The 22,490-nt window shown below is 39.8% G+C and overlaps 1 protein-coding gene and 1 long non-coding RNA gene across 3 annotated transcripts in view; one reads left to right on the top strand and one right to left on the bottom strand.

The window, feature by feature from the left end:
- Window positions 1-22,490, bottom strand: part of CRADD (CASP2 and RIPK1 domain containing adaptor with death domain) — a 181,232-nt gene that overhangs the window by 109,277 nt on the left and 49,465 nt on the right. The gene's annotated exons all lie outside the window — the stretch shown is intronic.
- Window positions 5,511-22,490, top strand: part of LOC105505924 — a 30,729-nt gene continuing 13,749 nt past the window's right edge. The window contains exons 1-2 of the long non-coding RNA XR_001000845.1: window positions 5,511-5,635; window positions 7,887-8,056. This is a non-coding gene — a long non-coding RNA (uncharacterized LOC105505924). The remainder of the gene's footprint in view (window positions 5,636-7,886; window positions 8,057-22,490) is intronic.

Below are 22,490 nucleotides of genomic sequence, written 5' to 3'. Positions count from 1 at the left end.
ATGGTATGGACCGCTTCAAAAAGCAGAAATGTTATAAAAAGATTCCCAGAATCCCATAGAAAAATTGGCCTAAAAAAAATCTATATTCTAACTCCAAAATTCTGATTCCATTTACTTAGCAACACAGGGAATACTGGCATTATCGGAGTACTAGTTAAGTTACTGTTATTCTATAGGCCACATTAATTCATTAAGTTTAATATTAGGTATGCAGGACAATTGTCATAGCAACATAATTAGCGTTACAAGTTCCTAAACAGAAATATGCAAAATACTAAAACGAAACTATTTTAAAGGGCAGATAATTATTTTTAATTCTGCAGGATTTCTTTTCAAAAGTGACGTTTGGTGTAGCCTCTGGTCTGGGGCGGAAGATGAGAATGGGAGGGCGGCCTGACCCCCGCCCTGATGAGGAGGGACCCAGCGCACAACCTGTTCAGGATCTGGAGCCGCACGAACACCTGAGTCTACCCGAATGGTTGGCCCCTTCAAAACAAGATCTGCGGAACGGCTCCGGACACAACAAGAAATTGCCGGCAACCTGTGATCGCTCATTTTTACCGACAGTAGGCGGCGGGCAGTCGGAAGGAATGCCCATTTCTCCAGTGTTCCTTCCCAGAAGCAAATGCAAGTGTTTGTTTATGCAAGATTTACGTTTCACTCAGGTTTGGGTTGGGTTTGTTTCCTGGAGATTGAGCTGAGTTTCCCTGGTTTTGCTGGAGTGAGGACAAGCTGATCGCTCCGTATTTACCTTTCACTTGGGCCAAATTGGACAAATGCAAATAAACAGGTCTTGCAGGCGACCCCCCCCCGGCAGTCGGCACCCCCTCCCCGCGCTGGGTCGGGCAGCTGGGGCCCGCAGAGGCAGCCGCGCGCCTCCCTGCCCCGCTGCGCAGCCCGCGGGTGCCCGGCCAAGCGCTGGCTTATCTGCGGCTCCCACAGCGCCCCCGCATTCACCAGTTCCTAGAGCAGGGATTCCGAGAAAAAAGAAAGAGCCGGGTTCCCTAGAAACATTAAATTAACACAAGGGATCTGGAAACGAAACAGCAGATGCCTGAAAGCCTTCTCCTTGACGGCTTCCTGCCTTCTTGGAAAATCTTTGCATTAAAATAGCTTGAATTACCCTGCTCGGCCAGATGCTGCTCGGGAACTTCATTTTGGGCTAACATGAAAGCAGAGTTTGACATCTTTTAAAGGATTTTTCTTTTCGAGGTGGTTTGAAGAGCGCCTTTGGGTTGCTGACATTAGCAAGGACCCGCGGCTGGGTTTTTTGCATTGCAAGAGAACTTTCCATAACAATGGCTAGCGAATCAGATAACAAAGATCATGGCGTGTAGAGGAGACGCGGTAGAGCACAGAATGAGCCCTAAGAGTTCAGAAACAGAGGTTCCTATCTCTGGGAAGAGCCTAGAAAGAGCTCTTCTAGGGGGCCGGCCGCCTCCTTTTACAGGGGAGAAAATGTCTTTTATTTCTAAGCCTACTTTTTTGACCATAGCTATGAGAACTATCTAATGGCATTTCCAGAGAGTCACAAACAAGCAGAAAGGCTTGTGAGTAATATTTTATCAGCCTCTTTGTTCTAAAGCCCATGGTCTAACCTCCACCGACCCTATCTACAAATTAATCAGACCATGTAATTTGTAAATTCAAACCCAGATTAATAACCACACACCTTGAACAGTGGGTCTTCAGCACAGAGTGTATTCCACTTTCATGTCATGTTAACTTTCATATTTAAAGAATTTTGGTAGCTGAGAACAAGACCCAAAGCTTCCTATGAGGTATCAGGATTTTACAGAGGAAATCGTTTTTACTGGAGTAGCATCTTCTTTGACACTTTTTTTTTCATGATAACCTTTAAGAAAGGACTCTATAATCCTTAGTCGCTAATTTATATGTGTCAAGCTTTCTAGTAAACTGGACAATAACCTACAGTCCTAAAAGGATTCTATGCTTATCCCAAATTTAAGAGCACCAGATGGGGGATAAGTATATTACAACAAGATACTCTAAACAAAAATAAAATTAAATATCCTTGCCTTAGCATGAAAGCAGTAAAACTCATCTTAAAGCAATGCAGTCATACAAAATCACTGCATCTGTAATAAGGTTGAGTATACAGCTACGGGAGTTAGCAGCCCTAAATATTTCTGTTCTAACGACTCACAAGAGATACACAAAATCTATCATTCCTCCCTGATGTCCGAAAAAATAAAAGGCAATTTCATAACACCTTTGGTGCTTTCTAACTTAATAGTTGGCCTTCAGGAAAAGCAAGTACAATTTTTGAGTGTTTATAAGAAAGCAAAGGAAAATGTTGCAAAAACTTACTTGGCTCAAAGGCCACAGAGAAAGCCGGAATCTGCAGGACTCACCAAACTACACAGCTGTTTTAAAACTGAAAGTCAAACAGCTTTTAACAGGTATTAAGTATTTTCTACAACAAAATTATCAAATATACATACTTCTTTTTACACTGCAAATAGACATTTTATTTCTATTAGGAAAAAACTATAGTTACACAAACAATAACCAGATTGCTGTAATAAATATAACTAGCCACATAATACTAGTCAATGCTGGCTTTTTAAAAAATTACCAGAGAATTTCAAAATGATTCTGAATGATCAAGTGTGACTCCTATATTTTTTAGATAGGCATTGATGTTAAGAATATGGCTTTCACAGAAACATAATCCAATTTATCTGATTTCCATATATCTGATTTCCATATATTAATCATGGCAACAAATAAAAATGATGACAAAAATCACTAAGATAGCTTAAATTTTTTTAAATTAAAAAACAAAACCTAAGTAAACCACATTAAGGAAGATTAACAAATCTGACAATCCTCCTCCAAAACTGTTTTTCGAAAAAAAGTCTTAAGGTAATAGAAAAATGTGGATGGCTTATAACCCTTAAAATTCCTTTCAGTTAATGAGAATCTCATTTTTGGAATTTCTTCAAACTTAACTGAAATGTTAATGAAAAAGAGAAATATTTAGATGTTGAGAAAAAAAGTTGTTCTAATTATTCTGCCTCACTATCTAATTTCAGCTCATCAAAGTTAAATAGCTAGTAAACAACTGGTCTGTTTTGGCAGATTTTTTTCTATTTTAAAATTCATTACTAAACAGATGAGGTTACTACTAGTTAAAATTCTGAATCCAAATGCCATACATGCTGTTGTAAAAACTGTGCAGTTTTAAATATATTTTTACTTCTATGTATTTTTGAATCTTTAGCCAAACTCCTCCAGTAAAGTTTTAGTTTATTATGTTTTCTAAAATAAAAACATTTGTATTTTATGCTATAAAAATCAATAAATGTCTTCTAATGTTAGGTGCTCCAAAATAAATGATTCAAAAGTTTTAATGAAAGCCCTCTTATAATTAAAGAAGGTGATTGGTAATGAGGAAGAAAATGGAAAGCATATTTACAATGAATCAAAAGCAGAATTGTGATTAATGGGCTCCACAATGATTATTAATGTTCTCCCTATAAAATATTGGTCTTTGTATTAATTTAAAAGTACAGACTGGGTTCTTTCCTTTGATAAATGAAAAATGATTTTTTTTCCTATTTTAAGATGAGAATGACTATTTTTAAAACAGAAGACTACATCCAAGATCTTTCCCTTTCCCCATTTCAAAACTATGAGTTTTCTTTTTGTCTTTTTGAATTCTTGAAATCCAGTGACATTGTCATAGCTCTGAGAACCAAGAAAATCGAAGCCACTAACTGTAGGAGACAGCCTTGATGCTTTTGATTATATTTTCCTAGAAAAATTTTTATGATATTTAATCTTAATAATCTTTTTTTTTTTTTTTTTTTTAGGAAATCCTCTAATGCCAATAAGGGAGAATCTAAATCTCAGGAGTTTAGGCAAATTTAGCCCATCAGCATAGCTTGAAAATAGGATAATTTAATAAAAGCTCAATAATACATTGGTTTTTAAATAATATGTTATATACTCTCGATATATATATATCCTGCTAAGATTAGTAGGTACCAACGTCATATCTGTATTGGAAATAAGCAGGGTGCACATTCTTAAAAGGAGAAGAGGCTACACTAACTACTACTCAAAGTCTCCTCAACATTTGGATGCAGGAGAGAGATGGAAAGAAAGTCGAGTTCTTCATCCGGGCTGGTGCCCATCCCATGGCACTACACTTCCTCCTATCCCCTGACCACTGCCAAGATCAGTCGGGATAGGTGGGCTCGTGTCTCTACATAGTCAGATACCTGTGTATTTTGCTGGGAGAAGGGGAAAAATAAATACATAAAAATAAACAAAACTCTCTATTCCTGAACTCCCTGTATCCTTTCAAAGTCACACTTTATTAATGGAAATTAAAATGATGAAGAAAGAAACCACTAGTAACCTAAATAAGCTTCCCCTTAAAGACACATTTTAACACCAACAAGAAGACTTTCTTCTTTCACTTTCTTCCTTCCTTCCTTTCCTCGTTTCTCTCTCTCTCTTTCCTTCTTTCTTTCTCCTTCCCTCTCTCTTTTCTCTTTTTCTTTCCAGCCAGAGTTTGTGACTTACTAATTATTTTTATTCTGTTTGAATCGGGTCCCTGTTATGTTCTGTGATTGTTCTGAAATGAAGTTAAGATTTCCATTATTTATGAGAATGAAACAGGAGGCTGACACTTTATGCACAAAAAAGAATAACCAAAGGTTACAATGACATCAGTTTTGGTTTTTATTGAGAGCTGGCGTGTTGCACAGGGTGTAGGGGGGGCGGGGGGAGTGGGGTGAAGCAGGTGTGAGGAATGAGTTTGTTTCTTCCAAGAGAGGGCTTTGCTTCGGTCAGTGTTGCTGCAGTCACAATGAACGGGCCCACTCTGCCAGCTCTTCCGGGTAGACTTCATAACTGAGCGGGCAGGCTCAATTCTCTAGGAAGCCTGACATTGGCAACTGCACCGCATGGAAGAATTCCACAAAAGGTTAAATTAGGGTGAGATTGTCAACAGGCTTCAAAAAGGCCGAGTTCCAGGGCCCATGCCTGAGGTCTCATGGGCCTCCTTCAGGTCCTTGTCCCCAGAGTCTGACACTTTTGGCCCTTCTCTTCTCCAGCTCCCCACCCCATTCTTCAGCCAGCCCTTCCTTTTTCCTCTAACCCTGCAAAAAATGAGCAGCGCTGTTGTTTTGTTCCAACTGACAAAACAGCTAAGAAACAGCAGAACATGACTGCCCTTTGCAAAATGGGCCATGTGATCCTCCTAGCTCAATTCAACACTTCCAGTAAAAATGAATAGAAAGGGAACTGTTTATGAAACTTCCTGCTTGCCTTCAGAATACTCTCATCCTCTCCCTTCTCAGCCTCTTAAATACCCAAATGAACTTATATAATGAGCTTTATTTTATCACCCTGAAATTCTTCCTCAGTCCAAATTGCTAATGTGGCAGGTTCCAGCTGCCCAAATTCCCTAAACAACATTGCCTGTTCCATAAAAAGCATGCAATTGCAAGCACAGCAGTCCTGCTCTGGTTCTCAGAACTATAAACTGACTACCCAGCTCCCTGGCCCAGGAAGGCTATGAAACAGGCAATATGGACAATTTAAAGGTGTACAACATCTGAGGTTCCATTTCACCCTCAGGCAGCCCGGAGTGGAAAAGGTAAGGCCACCCTCCATTTTTCTTCTGAGTACTATATTGATTCTCTGGAAACTCTCTCTGTTCCAAAAGAAACCACCTCATCCCGTGGAGAAAAGGTGACACTGAATTTGCACTGCTTTTTCTGGTGGCATTTGTTTGACTAAGAGGGAGCAGAGTTCCATACAACAGACTGCTTTATTTGTGCGATTTGAAAATAACACATACCAGATTAGTTCCCTAGATGCAGATTAGTACAAAGTTTGAATCCTTTCTTTCAAATTAATTAATGTAATCTCAATGTTTATACAATAGACATTGACTTTTATCTGGCACATACAGTATATGACTCTGCCTTTAGCAAAAATACCATTCAAGCTATCTTCAGCAGATGTGAATGCTTTATTTTGATTTTGGGGACTCCAGAGAGAGTCCATAACCTACCTTGGCATTGTCAGATCTCAAAAAAGCCTTCTTCATACTTGCAATATAGTAATATCTAAGTACTTGGACATCCCGGCACAAAATATGTGAGTCCACATCTCCCTGTTTTTCACTATTCCCTCTGCAACCTTGTTCACATAGCAAACTCTAAAATATTCTTCAATAGGCAGCCTATGCCACCTTCCCTCAACTATCCCAGACCAGTAGTCATGACTGCCTCCTCTGCCCCTTGCACATGTCTCTATGTGGTCTCACCAGACAGTATCATGTTTGCTCATATGTCTGTGTCACCTACTCGACTCAAAGTTCCTTGAGGAACTAATTGTATTTGTATCTCCAGTGCCTTGCATATTTTATATCACATAATAAGTGCTATAAAAGAGAACTAAACTTATGTGGCTATTAAATGACTTACAGTTTTGAACTGGAATGAGCCTAGTACAAGACTCACATAGATGCTGGTGGTTGATCCTAAGTTTCTCATGCTGTCATCTGAAATCATTTGCTCTTGCTCTACATTCAGAGGAGAAATAAAAACTGGTGACACTTCTCTGACCTCTATATCATAATTAGACCATGGGTAGCAGCTGAGAAACTAGAAAATATTTAGCCTACCCCTAGTCACATCCTAAAAGACATCAATGTGGAGCTCAAGGAACTCAGTGGATTTACCAACATTTCACACACCCTATATCCACCCATTATAACTACTTGAATTGGCATGGATGGGAATAGCAGATTTTATTGTGGAGAACAGAATAAATCTAATAAAAGAAATAACTAGAGGAAAAGTTCGGACTAGCTGATGTTTTTAAGTAGAGATGGGAAAAACATAAATGATGGTGGTCAGCACAGCAAGTTTTGAACATAAGGACTTTAGAAATCAATGTGGTCGGCTGGGCACAGTGGCTCACATCTGTAATCCCAGCACTTTGGGAGGCCGAGGCAGGTGAATCACAAGGTCAGGAGATCAAGACCATCCTGGCTAACACAGTGAAACCTTGTCTCTACTAAAAATACAAAAAATTAGCTGGGTGTGGTGGTGGGCCCCTGTAGTCCCAGCTACTCGGGAGGCTGAGGCAGGAGAATGGCATGAACCCAGGAGGCGGAGCTTGCAATGAGCCTAGATTGAGCCACTGCACTCCAGCCTGGGTGACCAAGCAAGATAGTCTCAAAAAAAGAAAAAAAGAAAGAAAAAGAAAAAAGAAATCAATGTGATCACTGTTTTCTAGTAATAGGCTGACCATGGACAAGAATAATAGGTACATTACTCCCCAGTTCCTTTGCAATGTACTATACTGTTATTTAAGCATCCCAGTATCATGCTTGCTTTCATAAATACAAGTCTAGCTCAATTGCCACGATTCTGCTTTGAGGCTCTTTTTTAATGATTTATATGTCATGCTCCCCAAAAGTCTTTCTAAAATTATACCAAAGGGAAAGAGGCAAAAAAGGGGAGCTTAAATGTTTTGAGGAGCTGTTAGATGTGCCCAGTGATTGCTATGCACTTCTTTTTGAGACAGAGTCTCCCTCTTTCGCCCAGGCTGGAGTGCAGTGGCGTGATCTCGGCTCACTGCAACCTCAGCCTCCAGGGTTCAAGGGATCCTTCCACCTCAGCCCCCTACTAGATGAAAATACAGTCGTGAGCCACCACAACTGGCTTGCTATGCACTTTATATACACCATCTATATCACCCTCCTAACAACTCCACTTGATAGGAATAATTATTCTCATTTTAAATCAGTTTTAACCTAGGTCTCTCTGGTTCTAGATCTAGTATTTTTTCTATAAATAATACTGTTCCAATTTCTTTTGGTTTTCTTTTCATAGAGATGGGGTCTCACTTTGTCACCCAGACTGGTCTCAAACTCTTGGATTCAAGCAGTCTTCTCACGTTGGTCTTCCAAAGTGCTGGGAGTACAGGCATGAGCCACTGTACCCGACTGACTGTTCCTATTTCTAGCATCAGCATGAAGAACACAAGAAAGTCAGCTTCAAAGGTAAAAGGTGTATCATTCATTCATTCAACATTTATTCCACAGCTATTATGAACCAGGCACTATAGTCTCTTTGAGGATATAAACATAAATAAGTTCTGGGACTTGACTTCAACTTGCTCACAGTCTAATGGAAAAGAGACATAAAAACAAATAACTTGGTTTATTCTATTTTTCCCTAGGCTCTGTATTTGGGTCCCTTTGGGTCCCCACCCCTTGTCACTTTTTGCTGCCACTTTACTAACTTTCCGTATCTTAATAGTTACTTTCTCTTATTTACACATTAGTAAAACACAAGAAACCTGTGCCATTTTGTAAACTGCCTACATTGCTAAAATCGCATCCTAGAGGGAAGTGAGATGGAATAAACCATAAGCATTTGAACTCGCTTGTGCTGCTCTGGGTTTCCATGCTGCCACAGTGTTTGTTCATTCATTTATTTGCATATTTTGGAGGGGCTACAGGAGGCCCAGTGCTAGCCAGGGAATCAATGGTGAAAATGACATAACTAGCGTTCTGCCTCCATGGAGCTTACCCTCTAACCTTCACAGGAAGGGGAGGCAGGCAGTCAACAAAATCCTGGATTGTGATAGGTGAGTCATGAAGGAAAACCACAGCGTGCCATGAGAAAGCACATATGGTACAGGGACCTGACCTTGGCAGGGGGACGAGAAAGGCCTCCCCTAGGAAGTGGCATGAAAGCTGAGATCTGTAAGTTGAGTGGCTTAGTGAAGATAGGGGGAAGAGGGACAAAAAGGGAAACAGAGAGGATTCCAAGTGGAGGGAACAGTGCATGCAAAGAGCTGAAGCTGGAAGGAACACAATGCCTCTGAGGTCAGGAAAGAAGGCTAGCGTTTGCAGAAGACAGGTAATGCAAGGGACAGGGCCCGGACACAGAGCTGTGAAGGAGGCATTGGCCCAATGATGCAGTGGGTTTCAGATCTCATTCTAGGAGCAGTGGGAACATATTGAAAGGTTAAAGTAGCTCAGTTGAGTGCATTTAATGTTCTTTAAAATTCCCTTGGCTACCTGTGATTAAAGTATTAAGGAAAACACAGCGTAAAAATATGTTTCATTGATGAAAAACTTGTTTAGGATACAAAAAGTGGTATATATAAAAGAGTTCTAAATAAAAAATAATGGATTTTATTCATTGCACTGTTATCCTGGGTAGGTTATTTAATCTCAAAATATTTTTGTTTCCTCATCTAGCAAATGAAAATACTAAAAAATTCAAAATTCACATACTTGTTTTAAAAAGCAAATGAAATAACACACTTGAAAATGCTTTGAATCTCTAAAATGTAAGCTCCTTGAGGGAAGGGACTTTGACTGTTTTGTTCACTACTATACCTAGGACCTAGAAGATGGATGGATGGATGGATGGATGGATGGATGGATGGATGGATGGATGGATGGGTGGGTGGGTGGATGGATGGATGGGTGGGTGGATGGATGGATGGATGGATGGATGGATGGATGGATGGATGGATGGATGGATGGATGGGTGGGTGGGTGGATGGATGGGTGGATGGATGGATGGGTGGATGGATGGATGGATGGGATGGATGGATGGACTGATGAACAGATGGATGGCTGGATATAAGACAGTGAGGGAAGAAGAGATGAAGGGAAAAAAGAAAGGAAGGGAAGGAGGGAGGAAGGGAAAAAAGCATTTTAATATGTGCCACATTTAATATATGCCAGGCAGGTGGCTCATGGCTGTACTCGGAGCACATTGAGAGGCTGAGGTGGACAGACTGCCTGAGCCCAGGAGTTTGAGACCAGCCTAGGCAACATGGCGAAACCCTGTCTCTACAAAAAATATAAAAAATTAGCAGGGTGTGGTAGTGCATGTCTATAGTCACAGCTTCTCAGGAGGCTGCGGTGTGGGATCGATTGAGCCTGGGAGGTTGAGACTCCAGGAGGCCTTGATCACCACTGCAGTCTAGCCTGGGTAACAGAGTGAGACCCTGTCTCAAAAAAAAAAAAAAGGAAAAAAAAAAAAGGATAGATGAATGGATGAATAAATCACATCAAGCACCATACTGTGCAAATATGAAGCAAGACATACAGCATGTAGCAGTCCACCTGAGCAGGCAGCCTCCCAGGAACTCGATGTCACAGCGTCACCAATACTTGCCAAGCAGCCAGGCCTTCCTTCAGTGCTGGCATGCTGGGCACCTCCAGCAGCTATTCCAGATGGCTGGGTGATGGGGGCAAGCACAGCGTCAGAGGCCCATGACATCACCTCTTCAATGTCGCTGGTGAGAGGGGTGATTGTGAGAAATGAAACACTGCCTTTTCCTGCTTCTTCTTCCTCATATGCTAATCTCTGACACATACCCCAAAGCCAAGCCCTAAGTACACATCCTTCTCCACTCATATAATCCCTACCTACAGATTCTTATTCTTTGTTTACCAAATGTAGTATTATAATACATTTTTATATAACTTATTAACACTTTTCTTACATTGCACAGTCTTAGCTATGTGTATGCAATTCCTTCAAGAATTACAACTAAAGATAAAAAAGAGAAAAGGAAAAATATTAAAAGCCTTAAGATGTTCTTTGATATTTATTAGCTTTATAACAATAATGATAGTAACCATTTGTTGAATACTGACTTTCCTCCAGGCATAGAGTTTGACACTTAGCCTATATCACTTCAAATCCTTACAACCTCTAACAAGGTCAGCATTATGACTCCATTTCTTGGGGAAGAAAATTGAGGCGCAGAGCAGAATGATCTGCCCAAGGTTAGGAGGTTGTTAAGGGCAGAACCAGTGTTCAAATCTGGGTCTATTAGACAACACAGTGTGCATTCTTTTCATGACACTACATATTATTACAAAAATCTTCTAAAAGAAATCAGACTACTTATGATAAAAAGAGCAACCACTTACTGAACATTCAATATGTGCCAGGCACTGTTATGCTCTTTGCAAAAATTATTTCATTTAATCCTCTCAACAACTCTGTCAGGTCTGTACTTTTGAAATGAAGAAACTAAAGCTTAGAGAGACTAGAGTGACTTGCCAAAGCTCAAAAAATGACTAAGTGGTAGAGCCTGGATTTTAACCCAGGTCTGTCTGACTCTAAAATGCACCCTCTTAAACTGCTACACAAGAGTTCCACTATTCAAATACCATCAGTATAACTTGCATGCCTTCAAAGGAGAATGTCAAAACAGAAGAACAGGGTCAAAAAACCATTTTAAAGATAATTCAAAATAACTACTGCATTAAGACACCATCTCTAAGAGCCCATTACTAACCATTTTCTCTGAGATGTCGCCTTGTTCTGTTGTCCCAAATGGCCTTTAGAGCGATCTGCAACCAGTGTTTCAATACAAGTGTTTTCCTTTTACATTTGGTAAGTAATTTGAAAATCTGTTTCTAAAACTACCAGTTCAATCAAGTGGAGCTCATAACTCTGCATCCAAATCTTTAGAGATGCTATGAAAATGCACATTAAAGTTACTTAGTCCACAATTCTTATTAAATAATGTTCTTTGATGGTCAGGATAACGTTCAAAGTCACTGTGCAAATTGCTCATGTCATATAAAATACTAGATTTTACTGTTTTTTGTTTTGTTTTGTTTTTCTTGTTTTTGTTTTTTTTTTGAGATGGAATTTCACTCTTGTCACCCAGGCTGGCGTGCAATGGCGCAATCTCGGCTCACCACAACCTCCGCTTCCTGGGTTCAAGTGACTCTCCTGACTCAGCCTCTTGAGTAGCTGGGATTACAGGCACCCATCACCACGCCCGGCTAATTTTATATTTTTAGTAGAGATGGGGTTTCTCCATGTTGGTCAGTCTGGTCTTGAACTCCCGACCTCAGGTTATCTGTCCGCCTCGGCCTCCCAAAGTGCTGGGATTACAGGCGTGAGCCACCATGCCCGGCCAGATTTCACTGTTTCATAATATATTTTGAAGGTTATATCAAGCATTTTAAGATATGCCCAACATGATTGTCTCCCTATCAGAAATAATTCTTTTCTAAACCAGAAGAATCCTCAGGTAGGTCTCCTTAGCTATATTTGTTAAGCTATATAGCTATATTTATTAAGCAATCTTATAGCTATATTTGTTAAGCCAAATTTTTAAAACTTCATTTGTAATTAAGAAGGTGTTCGCCTTCTTGATCTACTGATTGGGCAAAGAGGACTTCCTTGTATCTATGGAGAAATATACTCACATAACTTTCACACTGATTGGATGTGTAAACCAAGTCGCTGGCAAAGTATTACTTTAAACACAGTCAGTGAAATAGAAGTCTAGAAATTCTTGGAGTAACATGTGGGAAATAATGTATGTGTGAATGTATGCCTGTGTCAACTTTCAAAAAGTAAAATACAAGTACAGGAAGTACCTACATACTCCCTAACAAAAGCAAATATACAGACCTGGATGAACCAAATTCTGTGCTTAATCTTCAAGTTGAGATGTTCTATCAGTCTGAGAAAATTATAGTATGTATTTTTAAATACCTTTTTCAACTGAAGTCTATGTATAGAGCAAAAATAAACCAATAAATACTGCAGGAAAATATGAAGAAAAAAATAAAACACTAATAATTATACCACTGTCAATACCGTGTTTCACAGCCTCCCCAGACTTTTTTCTTGGCATACATGTATATGACTTGGAGTTTTTCAAATATACAGTTGCACCACAAAACTGTTTTGCAACATGCTTTGTTTTATTTTGTTTTATTTTTCCATCCAATAGTAAATGAGAGTCAGCCGGGTGCAGTGGCTCACACCTATAATACCAGCACTTTGGGAGGCCAAGGCAGGTGGATCAGTTGAGAGGTCAGGAGCTCAAGACCAGCCTGGTCAACATGGTGAAACCCCGTCTCTACTAAAAACATAAAAATTAGCTGGGTGTGGTGGTGCGCACCTGTAATTCAAGCTACTTGGGAAGCTGAGGTGGGAGAATCGCTTGAACCTGGGAGGCAGAGGTTGCAGTGAGCCGAGATTGTGCCACTGCACTCCAGCCAGAGTGACAGGGCGAAGCTCCATTTAGGAAAAAAAAAAAGTAAATGAGGGTCAGCGTTTAAATAATAAATATAGCTCTACAACTTCAATTCTCTCATAACCCATTTAACCAATCTTTCACTGATGGACAAGTTTCTTTCTCTTTGCTTTCATAAATAACACTGAAACGAACACCGTTTACATATAAGCACTTATCAAACTAGTCCTTTCAGACAAATTCTTAGAAGTAGAAAGACTGTATCAAAGGATGTAGCTTTCAATACATATTGCCGAAGTGCCTTCCAGAAAACTCATGGCAGTTGACACTACCACCAGCAATATATGAGAGTGCAGGCTTCACACTCTGATCTTCCCTGGCTATGAATATTCCTTTTCAACTGTTGCCAATCTGATAGGCAAAACAAACGGTAACTTCTGGTTTCAATGAATTTTCTTCTTGTACAAATACTGATATATAGGAGCAGTAGATCAGTGTTATACTGAAGAGCAAGAGTTTCAGAGGCAGACAGCCCTGGGCTGCAACAGTTCTGCTAAATGTTATGATCTAGGATAAGCTGCTTTAGCTTCCTAAATTGGACTGTCCTCATAGAACAATGTAAATAATTGCACCTGTCTCATAGTATTTTCTTAAGCAAGATATGATATTAGCCCAGTGCTTGGCAAACGATAAACAGTAATGGTAGCTGCTAGTAGTAGTGATAGTGATATAGTAGTAGTAAATAATTTGGCGGCCATTTGTATTTCTTCTCTTGCAAATTATCTTTTCATATCTTTGGTCTAATTTTGTCATAGAGAATGCATCTCTTATTTATTAATCTGTAAGAGCTCTCTATAAACTATGGGCAATAACTCTTTGGCCACTATATATATAGCCAACATTTTCTCCACATTGACATTAGTTTTTAATTTTATTTATGGTGTTCTTTGTAATTTTTGCTAGTTAAATCTAAGATGATTTTTTGTTTTGTTTTGTTTTTTGTTTTGTTTTGTTTTTGAGATGGAGTCCCTCTCTTGTTGCCCAGGCTTAAGTGCAATGGCGCTCACTGCAATCTCTGCCTCCCAGGTTCAAGCGATTCTCTTGCCTCAGCCTCCGGAGTAGCTGGGATTACAGATATGCACCCCCATGCCCGGGTAATTTTGTATTTTTAGTAGGGACGGGGTTTCACCATGTTGGTCAGGCTGGTCTCAAACTTCCGACCTCAGGTGATCCACCAGCCTCAGCCTCCCAAAGTGCTGTGATTATAGGCATGAACCACTGCAGCTAGCTGTAAGATCTCTTTTTAAAATGTGTTTAGTTTCTGCTATTGGTATCATGCTTACAAAGATCTCCACTACCAAGAGATTATAAATAAAGATTAAGTATATATTTTGTGCTTTTATAGATTCTTTAGTTTTTTAACATGAAATCTTTAAACATAAACAATATTGCCATTAAGTAGGAATTTAACTTTATCCTTTTTTTCCCTCTAAATGACTAGTATGTAATCCCAACACGTTTTATAAATCTTCTCATCATTGACTTGATGTGCCACCCTGACATTAAAGAGTTGATAATTCCTAACCTGAAATTCTGAACTCATAAAGCTCTGAAAACAGAGTCTTTTGTTTTTTGCAGTTTGGTGCTTAAATTCATTTGGTGGTAAAAATTGACCTGAGCTAATGTGAGGCTATTTCTGGTTTTTATCATCCCATTTAGTGTCCGTATTAATCTGTTCTGCTGTGGAAATTTACATGAATTTGATTAAGAGACACTGCTAAAAACCCTAAATTTTGAAATATAACTGGCCCCAAACATTTCAGATAAAGGATTGTGAACCTATACTAGGTTTCCATGTATGCTCAAGCCTGCTTCTAGAATTCCTGTTGTAGCTATGCTCTTATTTTCTTTTTTTCCATTAATGCAATAAATTACATTGATTTTCAAATGCTAAACCAATCTTGCACTTCCAGGATAAACCCCATTTGGTAATGATATATTATCCTTTTTCTGTTTTGCTGGATTCCATTTGTTAGTATATTGTTAATGATTTTTGCATCCATGCTTCAGGCTACAATTTTTTCCTACAGCGCCTTGGTCAAGTTTTGGTATCCAGATTATACTGGCTTCCAATTTCTTAGTTTGTCTACCATTTTGTTTATATTTACTATATTTTATGTTTTAATACTTGATGAGATAAAATTTTCCCCTCTTTTTCATTCTTCACTAGTCTCAGGCAATGTTTTTCTGAACTTTACTATATTTTATCAAATTCCATAGAATAAAAGTAACGTTACAGCTTATGCTGGAATTCTATTAAATTTTAGGTTAATGTGGACAAAAAGTGATATTGACATATTTACTACATTGACTCTTCTCACCAATGAACATGTTTCTCTATTTATTCAAGTGTTCTTTTATGTGCCTTAGTTAAGTTTGGAAGTGTTCTTCATAAAGGTCTTGCCCAATTTCTGTTAAGTTTATTCCTAAGTATTTTATAATCACTCTGACCATTTCAACTCTACTCATGGCTGTGCTACCATATTTCATTAGTTCTGATTATCAGTTATAGATAGCTGCTACAATTTTTTCCTTGGAAGGGTGGAGTGCCTTGTGGAAGAAAGGAGCCAAACATCACTGCTTCACTTATTTAACAAACATGTGTTGAACACGTAATATGTACCCGGCACTGAGAATTCAAAGAGTGATAAGACAATATCCCTGTCCTCAAGGGTTCACAGTCCAGAGGGCAGATAAACAAGTAGCATATAGTAACACGCAAGTTCTGTGTTAGAGGAGAGGACAGGAGAAAAACACAGTCTACCTCCAGAAGTAGAGAGTATTGTCAGGAAAAACTTCTATAGAGCCGACTCTTGGGGTGGGTCCTACTTTCCCCCTTGAACAGGTGTGGTGATGAGGAGACACATCCAGAAACTGCATTAAGTCCTGCAGACTTAAGAATGTCATCAATACAGAGCTGAGTGCACCCTGCCTTCCACGTCAGAGCGTGGCAGCAAATCCCTTTGGCTTGCTGGCCTCTCCATGGCTCAGCTCTCCTGGTTACCTGTCACTGAACTGGGCGCTGAGCACTGTGGGTCACCAAGCCACATTTCCCTTACCTGTCTCTGCTCATATAACTTCAGGAAAAGGAGGTCAGTGTCCAGTTGAGTCATTACAGCTTCAGTTGCTAACTGGCCTGGCTCTAGACTCCTTAATGCCCATAAAGTGCTATCACTTATTGCTACATAGGAACATCATGTTCTGGGAGAAAATGGTTCTATTTCATGCCTAAAATGGTAACAAAGCAAATGAAAGCTGATCTGCTGTGTGACTCCTGGATAGTGACAGGTTCTGTCCCAAATAAGCAGACCTAATGAAGCTCTCAGAGATTCCCAGCTTGGATGAACTATTTACTCCTCATGAGCTCAATATTAACTGTGGAGTCATCCTGCAACTACAGAGCCCTTTGCAGAGTGACCACAGGAAGCCAGGCATGGAGGAAGAAGGCGAGAATAAGCAGTCACTTGTGTTATTACTGAAGAGACCACAGGGATCTGTCCAATTATTCAAATGCACATCTGGAAAAAATTCACCTGTCTTGAACTCAGTTTGCTCAACAGCAAAACAAGCAAAAGCATCACAAAACGCTCAATCAGGGCAATCTTTTCAATTGTGGAGGCCGAACGTTTTCCCACCTGAGCATCATAAATAAGGCAAATTGCATAATAGGATAATAAGAGTTGTTGCTGAAAGATGCAATCACAAAATAAAAGGACCTTTCGAAACCTGAGTATAGACGGTAATTATCCAGGAATGGAATATAAACAGGAGCAATTTCAAGGTTCCTGCTTCGTCATGTTATCATGAAACTGAGACAGCCAAATGCCAAAGAGGGTTCTTTCAGTTACAAGAGACCTTCCTATGTCTTTGACAACAGTGCTATTCCCTTCTGTTAACTAGATTGCTGTAGTACACCATCTTGTATATCAGTCTAATCTCAAATGCCACAATTCACAAAGTTGCCACTTTCCTGCTACCAAAACCAGAATTCTACCTGGTAAGCTCCACAGCGGGGGGGGGAAAAAAAAAACGAGGAAAAAAGTAATAAATTGTGGTTATTGATACTTCAGTGTTATTATTGTATTTATAAATAAATACAATGTATATATGTATGTATCTGAGTAAGATTCTTTCCTGATAAAGAGATGCACCCCTCCAACTAGAGTACTAGTAAAGCTTCCTTCTCTAATGTAAAAAGCAAGACCTGAGATAAATAAAATAGGTAAATATAAAAATACATTTATAGCCCCAAATAAATACATGCTCTCAAATAAACAGACCTAACAAAGTTGAGGGAGTCATTTAAAAACTAAACGATTGGCCAGGTGCTGTGGCTTACGCCTGTAATCCCAGCACTTTGGGAGGCCAAAGTGGGCAGATCACCTGAGGTCAGGAGTTCGAGGCCAGCCTGGCCCATATGGTGAAATCCCATCTCTAATCAAAATACAAAAATTAGCTGGGCATGGTGGTGGGTGCCTGTAATCCCAGCTACTTGGCAGGCTGAGACAGGAGAATCGCTTGAACCCGGGAGACAGAAGTTGCAGTAAGTCGAGATCACACCATTGCACTCCAGCCTGGGTGACAAAAGTGAAACTCCATCTCAAAAAACTAAATTATTTACTCTTCACCAGTTCATGAACATTAATTCGCCACAGAAACAATTAGAGCCACAGACTTTGCAAGCATTCAGGTTAATTTCAGTAGAAAAATCACGGGTCTTTCAGCCCTGGGTTTGAATACAGCCCCACAATGTACTAGCTTTGAGACCTTGGAAAAGTTCGTCTGTCTGAGCTTCTTTATCTGCAAAATGGGGAAAATACCTACATTACAGACAGGGGGTTTTGAGGACTAAGAGAAAAAGGTATATATAAACCCCAACAATGAATGGTACAGACAGGTGCTCTATACCCACCTACTTTCCTATTCAAATTCTCTACACACTAAATGGTAAAATAAATCTCCTCAGCTTCTCAACCTACAATGAACCCTTACTGTTTAATATAGCAAATCCTTTCCATTAACAGTGCACCAAATTTTGCATTACAATACTCCACAAGTCAAATTCTCCGCTTCAGCAAAATCCTAATCTCTTATATATTCTCAGCTTTTTATTTTCATGCTCTTACCAATATCACCACACCACCACCACCAATAGCATTTCCCGAAGTAGTTCACAAAGGAATTGGGGTGACAGGAGTAGGGCAGGATTGGGTGGAATGAGGGCCTTTCAAGTCAATAAAGATAGTAATAGCATTTGGTTCAATTTCTATGTTTTAAAACATTCTTTTCTTCAACACAGAACAGTATGAGAACATGCAACTGCATATCTAGGGAGTATATGCAGTAGTTGGTGACAATTGGGAAACAGAACTCAGCTAAACACTGCTAGTAGTCATGGTGGTTTAAAATTGCTTTATTCTTAAGACATATATTGTTCCACTGATACCCATATTGGACCACTGGTTAAAAAGGAAAAGCAAAGGGAATATTGTGAGTGAAAGATAATTAACAGGGAGATGAACATAAAAAATAGTAAGTCTGGGCCAGGTGTGGTGGCTCACGCCTGTAATCCCAGCACTTTGGGAGGCTGAGGAGGGCGGATCACAAGGTCAGGAGATGGAGACCATCCTGGCTAACACGATGAAACCCCGTTTCTACTAAAAATACAAAAAATTAGTCAGGTGGGGTGGCGGGCACCTGTAGTCCCAGCTACGTGGGAGGCTGAGGCAGGAGAACGGCGTGAACCCGGGAGGCAGAGCCTGCAGTGAGCAGAGATCGCAACACTGCACTCCATCCTGGGCGACAGAGTGAGACTCTGTCTCAAAATAATAATAATAATAATAATAATAATAATGTCTGTTCTTTACAGATACATGTCACATTCTTCTGCTCAAAATTTCTTTGCAGCAAAATAAAACATCTAAAACTATGCTAAAAAATGCAAGACAATAACAATTATATCCAATGTTCCTTATCGTTTACTGGCAATACATATTATCTACATTGTGTTTTTGCATAACAAACCGCACCCTGAAAGAGAAGTATTAACTACCTGACTTTTTCCAAAGGCAAAAAATGAAAGGTCAAGAGGCTTCTGGTTTCCAGTTCTGTATTTAAGGAGCTGAAAAGTCACCACTCCATCCTAACAAGTAAAAAGGCTGAACAAACTGAAAAATCAACAAGTCTTCTTAGTTTTGTAAGAAAAGTGAGATCACAGGGTAAACTGATGCCTCTGAAATTGAAGCAACAGACAGGGAGATACAGAGAATCCCAACATACTGGAGCAGAAACTTTTGTTTTTGTTTTTGTTTGAGACAGGGTCTGGCTCTGTCGCCCAGGCTGGAATGCAGTGGCATGATCAGGGCTCTCTGCAGCCTTGACCTCCTAGGTTGAAGGAATCCTCTTGCCTCAGCCTCCCAAGTAGCTGGGACTACAGGCATGCACCAAACACCCAGCTAGTTTTTTTATTTTTAGGAGAGATCGGGTTTCTCTATGTTGTCCAGGCTGGCGTCGAACTCCTGAGCTCAAACAATCTGCCCACCTTGGCCTCCCAAGGTAAGTGCTGAGATTACAAGTGTGAGCCACTGCACCTGGCCTGGAGCAGAAACTTCCCCAAGAAAAATCCCTTTCCAGCAGCAGGAGGAGGAAAAGGAACCATTCTGAAATATGCCAGAGGACTGGGGTCTTCCTAACAAGGCCTGTCCTCAGGAGAAGCTGTCTAACCAGAGCCTCATCTGACAGTGGATTTTACCAGAGCCTAACTGGCCTGGAGGGAAGAGAAATTCTCAGCTCTAGCCCACTCAAGCCTTCCATGCGATGAACAGAAATACATAATTCCAACCGGGTCTAGCGACTCTGTCCCACTTAAAAGGAAATAAAACCTGAGAAACACTGTGAAGTTCACAGTCCAGAGGCACAGGCTTACTCAAAGACTGAGACCTACTCACAGGACAAGAGAACACTTCCGTATTCACCAGACAGTTTCATCTTTCCCACCGCCCAGCAAAGCCGATGCACTGAGAACAGCAGGTTTTTGCAATAGAGAAAGAGTGTAATAAACCCAGAGGCAGCTAAACAAGAGGACAGGAGCTTATTATTACTCAAATCAGCTTTTCCAAAAATCCAGAGGCTATGGTTCTTCAAAGATAATTTGGCAGGCAGGAGGGTAGAGAATAGGGAATGCTGATTGGTTGGGTTGAAATCATAGGGAGTCGAAGTTTATGTTCTTGTTCTGAGTCAGTTCCTGGGTGGGGGCCAAAAGACCAAATAAGCCAGTTCACCAGTCTGGGTGGCACCAGCTGGTTGGTTCATCAGAATGCAGGGTCAGAAAAATACCTCAAACACCAATCTTAGGGTTTTTGCTTTTTTTTTTTTTTTTGAGATGGAATCTCGCTGTCTCACCGTCACCCGGGCTGGAGTGCAGTGGCACAACGCGATCTCAGTTCACTGCAAACTCCGTCTCCTGGGTTCACGCCCTTCTCCTGCCTCAGCCTCCTGAGTAGCTGGGACTACAGGTGCCCGCCACCATGCCCAGCTAATTATTTTTTTGTATTTTTAGTAGAGACAGGGTTTCACCATGTTGGCCAGGATGGTCTCGATCTTCTGACCTCGTGATCCGCCCACCTCGGCCTCCCAAAGTACTGGGATTACAGGAATGAGCCATCATGCCCAGCCCAATCTTAGGTTTTACAATAGTGATGTTATCTATAGGAGCAACTGGGAAGTTTAGGAATCTTGTGGCCTCTGGCTACATGACTCCTAAGCCAGAATTTCTAATCTTGTGGCTAATATTTTTAGTTTTACAAAGGTGGTCTAATCCCTAAGCAAAGAGGAGGTTTGGCTCAGGAAGGAGCTGTTATCATCTTTGCTTCAGAATTAAACTATAAAGTAAATTCTTCCCATATTTTGCTCGGCCTATGCCCAGGAATGAATAGGAACGGCTTGGAGGTGAGAAGCAACATGGAGTCAGTTAGGTTAGATTTCTTTCACTACCATGATTTTCCTATGTCAGATTTTTCTCACTGTCATAATTTTTGCAAAGATGGTTTCACTTCCTCTCCTCCCACACTTCTATCACTACATTACTAAAGGCCTACTTAAGAGTGATCCCTTTACCCCATATTCATGCCCAGCTATCAAGAAAAAATTACAAGGCATACTAAAAGGCAAAACAACACAGTTTGAAGAGACAGACCAAGCATCAGAAAAAGATGTGACAAGGATGATGGAATTATCAGATAGGGAATTTAAAACAACTATGGTTAATTTGTTAAGGGCTCTAATAGACAGTAAACATGCAAGGACACATAGGCAATGCAACCAAAGAGATAGATAGGCAATGTAACCAAAAAGACAGAAATCCTAAGGAAAAAAAAAAATATTAAGGATCAAAACATTGTAACAGAAATGAAGAATGCCTTTGGTGGGCTTATTACTAGACTGGACATAGCTAAGGAGAGAGTATCTGAGCTTAAGGATGTATCAATAGAAACCTCCAAAACTGATAAGCAAAGAGAACAAAGACTGAAAAACAGAATATCCAAGAACTGTGAGACAAGTATACAAAGTTTAATATATGTATAGTGGAAACACTGGATGGAGAAAAAGAGAGAAAGAAACAGAAAAAATATACAAAACAATACAGGCTGAGAATTGCCCTCAAATTAATGCCAGACACCAAACCACAGATCCAGGAAGCTTAGAAAATACTAAGCAGGATAAATGCCAACAAAAACTACACCTACGCTATCATTTTCAAACTACAAAAAGTAAAAGATAAAGAAAAATTCCTGAAAGAAACCAGAGAAAAAAAGTAAATTGGCTATAGAGAAGCAAAGATAAAAATTATATCCACTTTCTCAGAAATCACATAATCAAGAAGAAAGTGGAGTGAACTATTTAGTGTGGAGAGGAAAAGAAAACACTCACCAACTTAGAATTCTTGTACCTTGGGAAACTATCCTTCAAAATTGATGGCGAAATAACGACCTTCGCAGACTAACAAAAATTGACAGAGTTTGTTGGCAGTAGACCTGCCTTGCAAGAAATGTTAAAAGTTATTTTGAGAGAAGGAAAATAATATTAGGTCAGAAATAAGATCTACATAAACAAAAAAAGAGCATCAAGGAGGAGTAAGTGGAGGTAAAATAAAAATGTTTATTTTTATTTTTCTTAATTGATCTAACAGATCAAAGTTTGTTCAAAATAATAATGGCAACAATGCATTTGGTTATGTATGCTTATGTGTCTAGTCCCTTATTATCCATGGGGGATTGACTTCAGGACCCTGTGGATACCAAAATCCATGAATGCCCAAGTCCCTTATATAAAATGGTGCATCATTTGGTTTTAATCTACATACATCATCTTATATACTTTAAATCATCTCTAGATTA

Source organism: Colobus angolensis, unplaced genomic scaffold (genome assembly GCF_000951035.1).
Source record: "Colobus angolensis palliatus isolate OR3802 unplaced genomic scaffold, Cang.pa_1.0 Scaffold10, whole genome shotgun sequence".
In the NCBI taxonomy this organism is placed as follows: Eukaryota; Metazoa; Chordata; class Mammalia; order Primates; family Cercopithecidae; genus Colobus; species Colobus angolensis.
The sequence above is the reverse complement of the archived record's forward strand: the minus strand, read 5'-3'. Positions and strand labels throughout refer to the sequence as shown.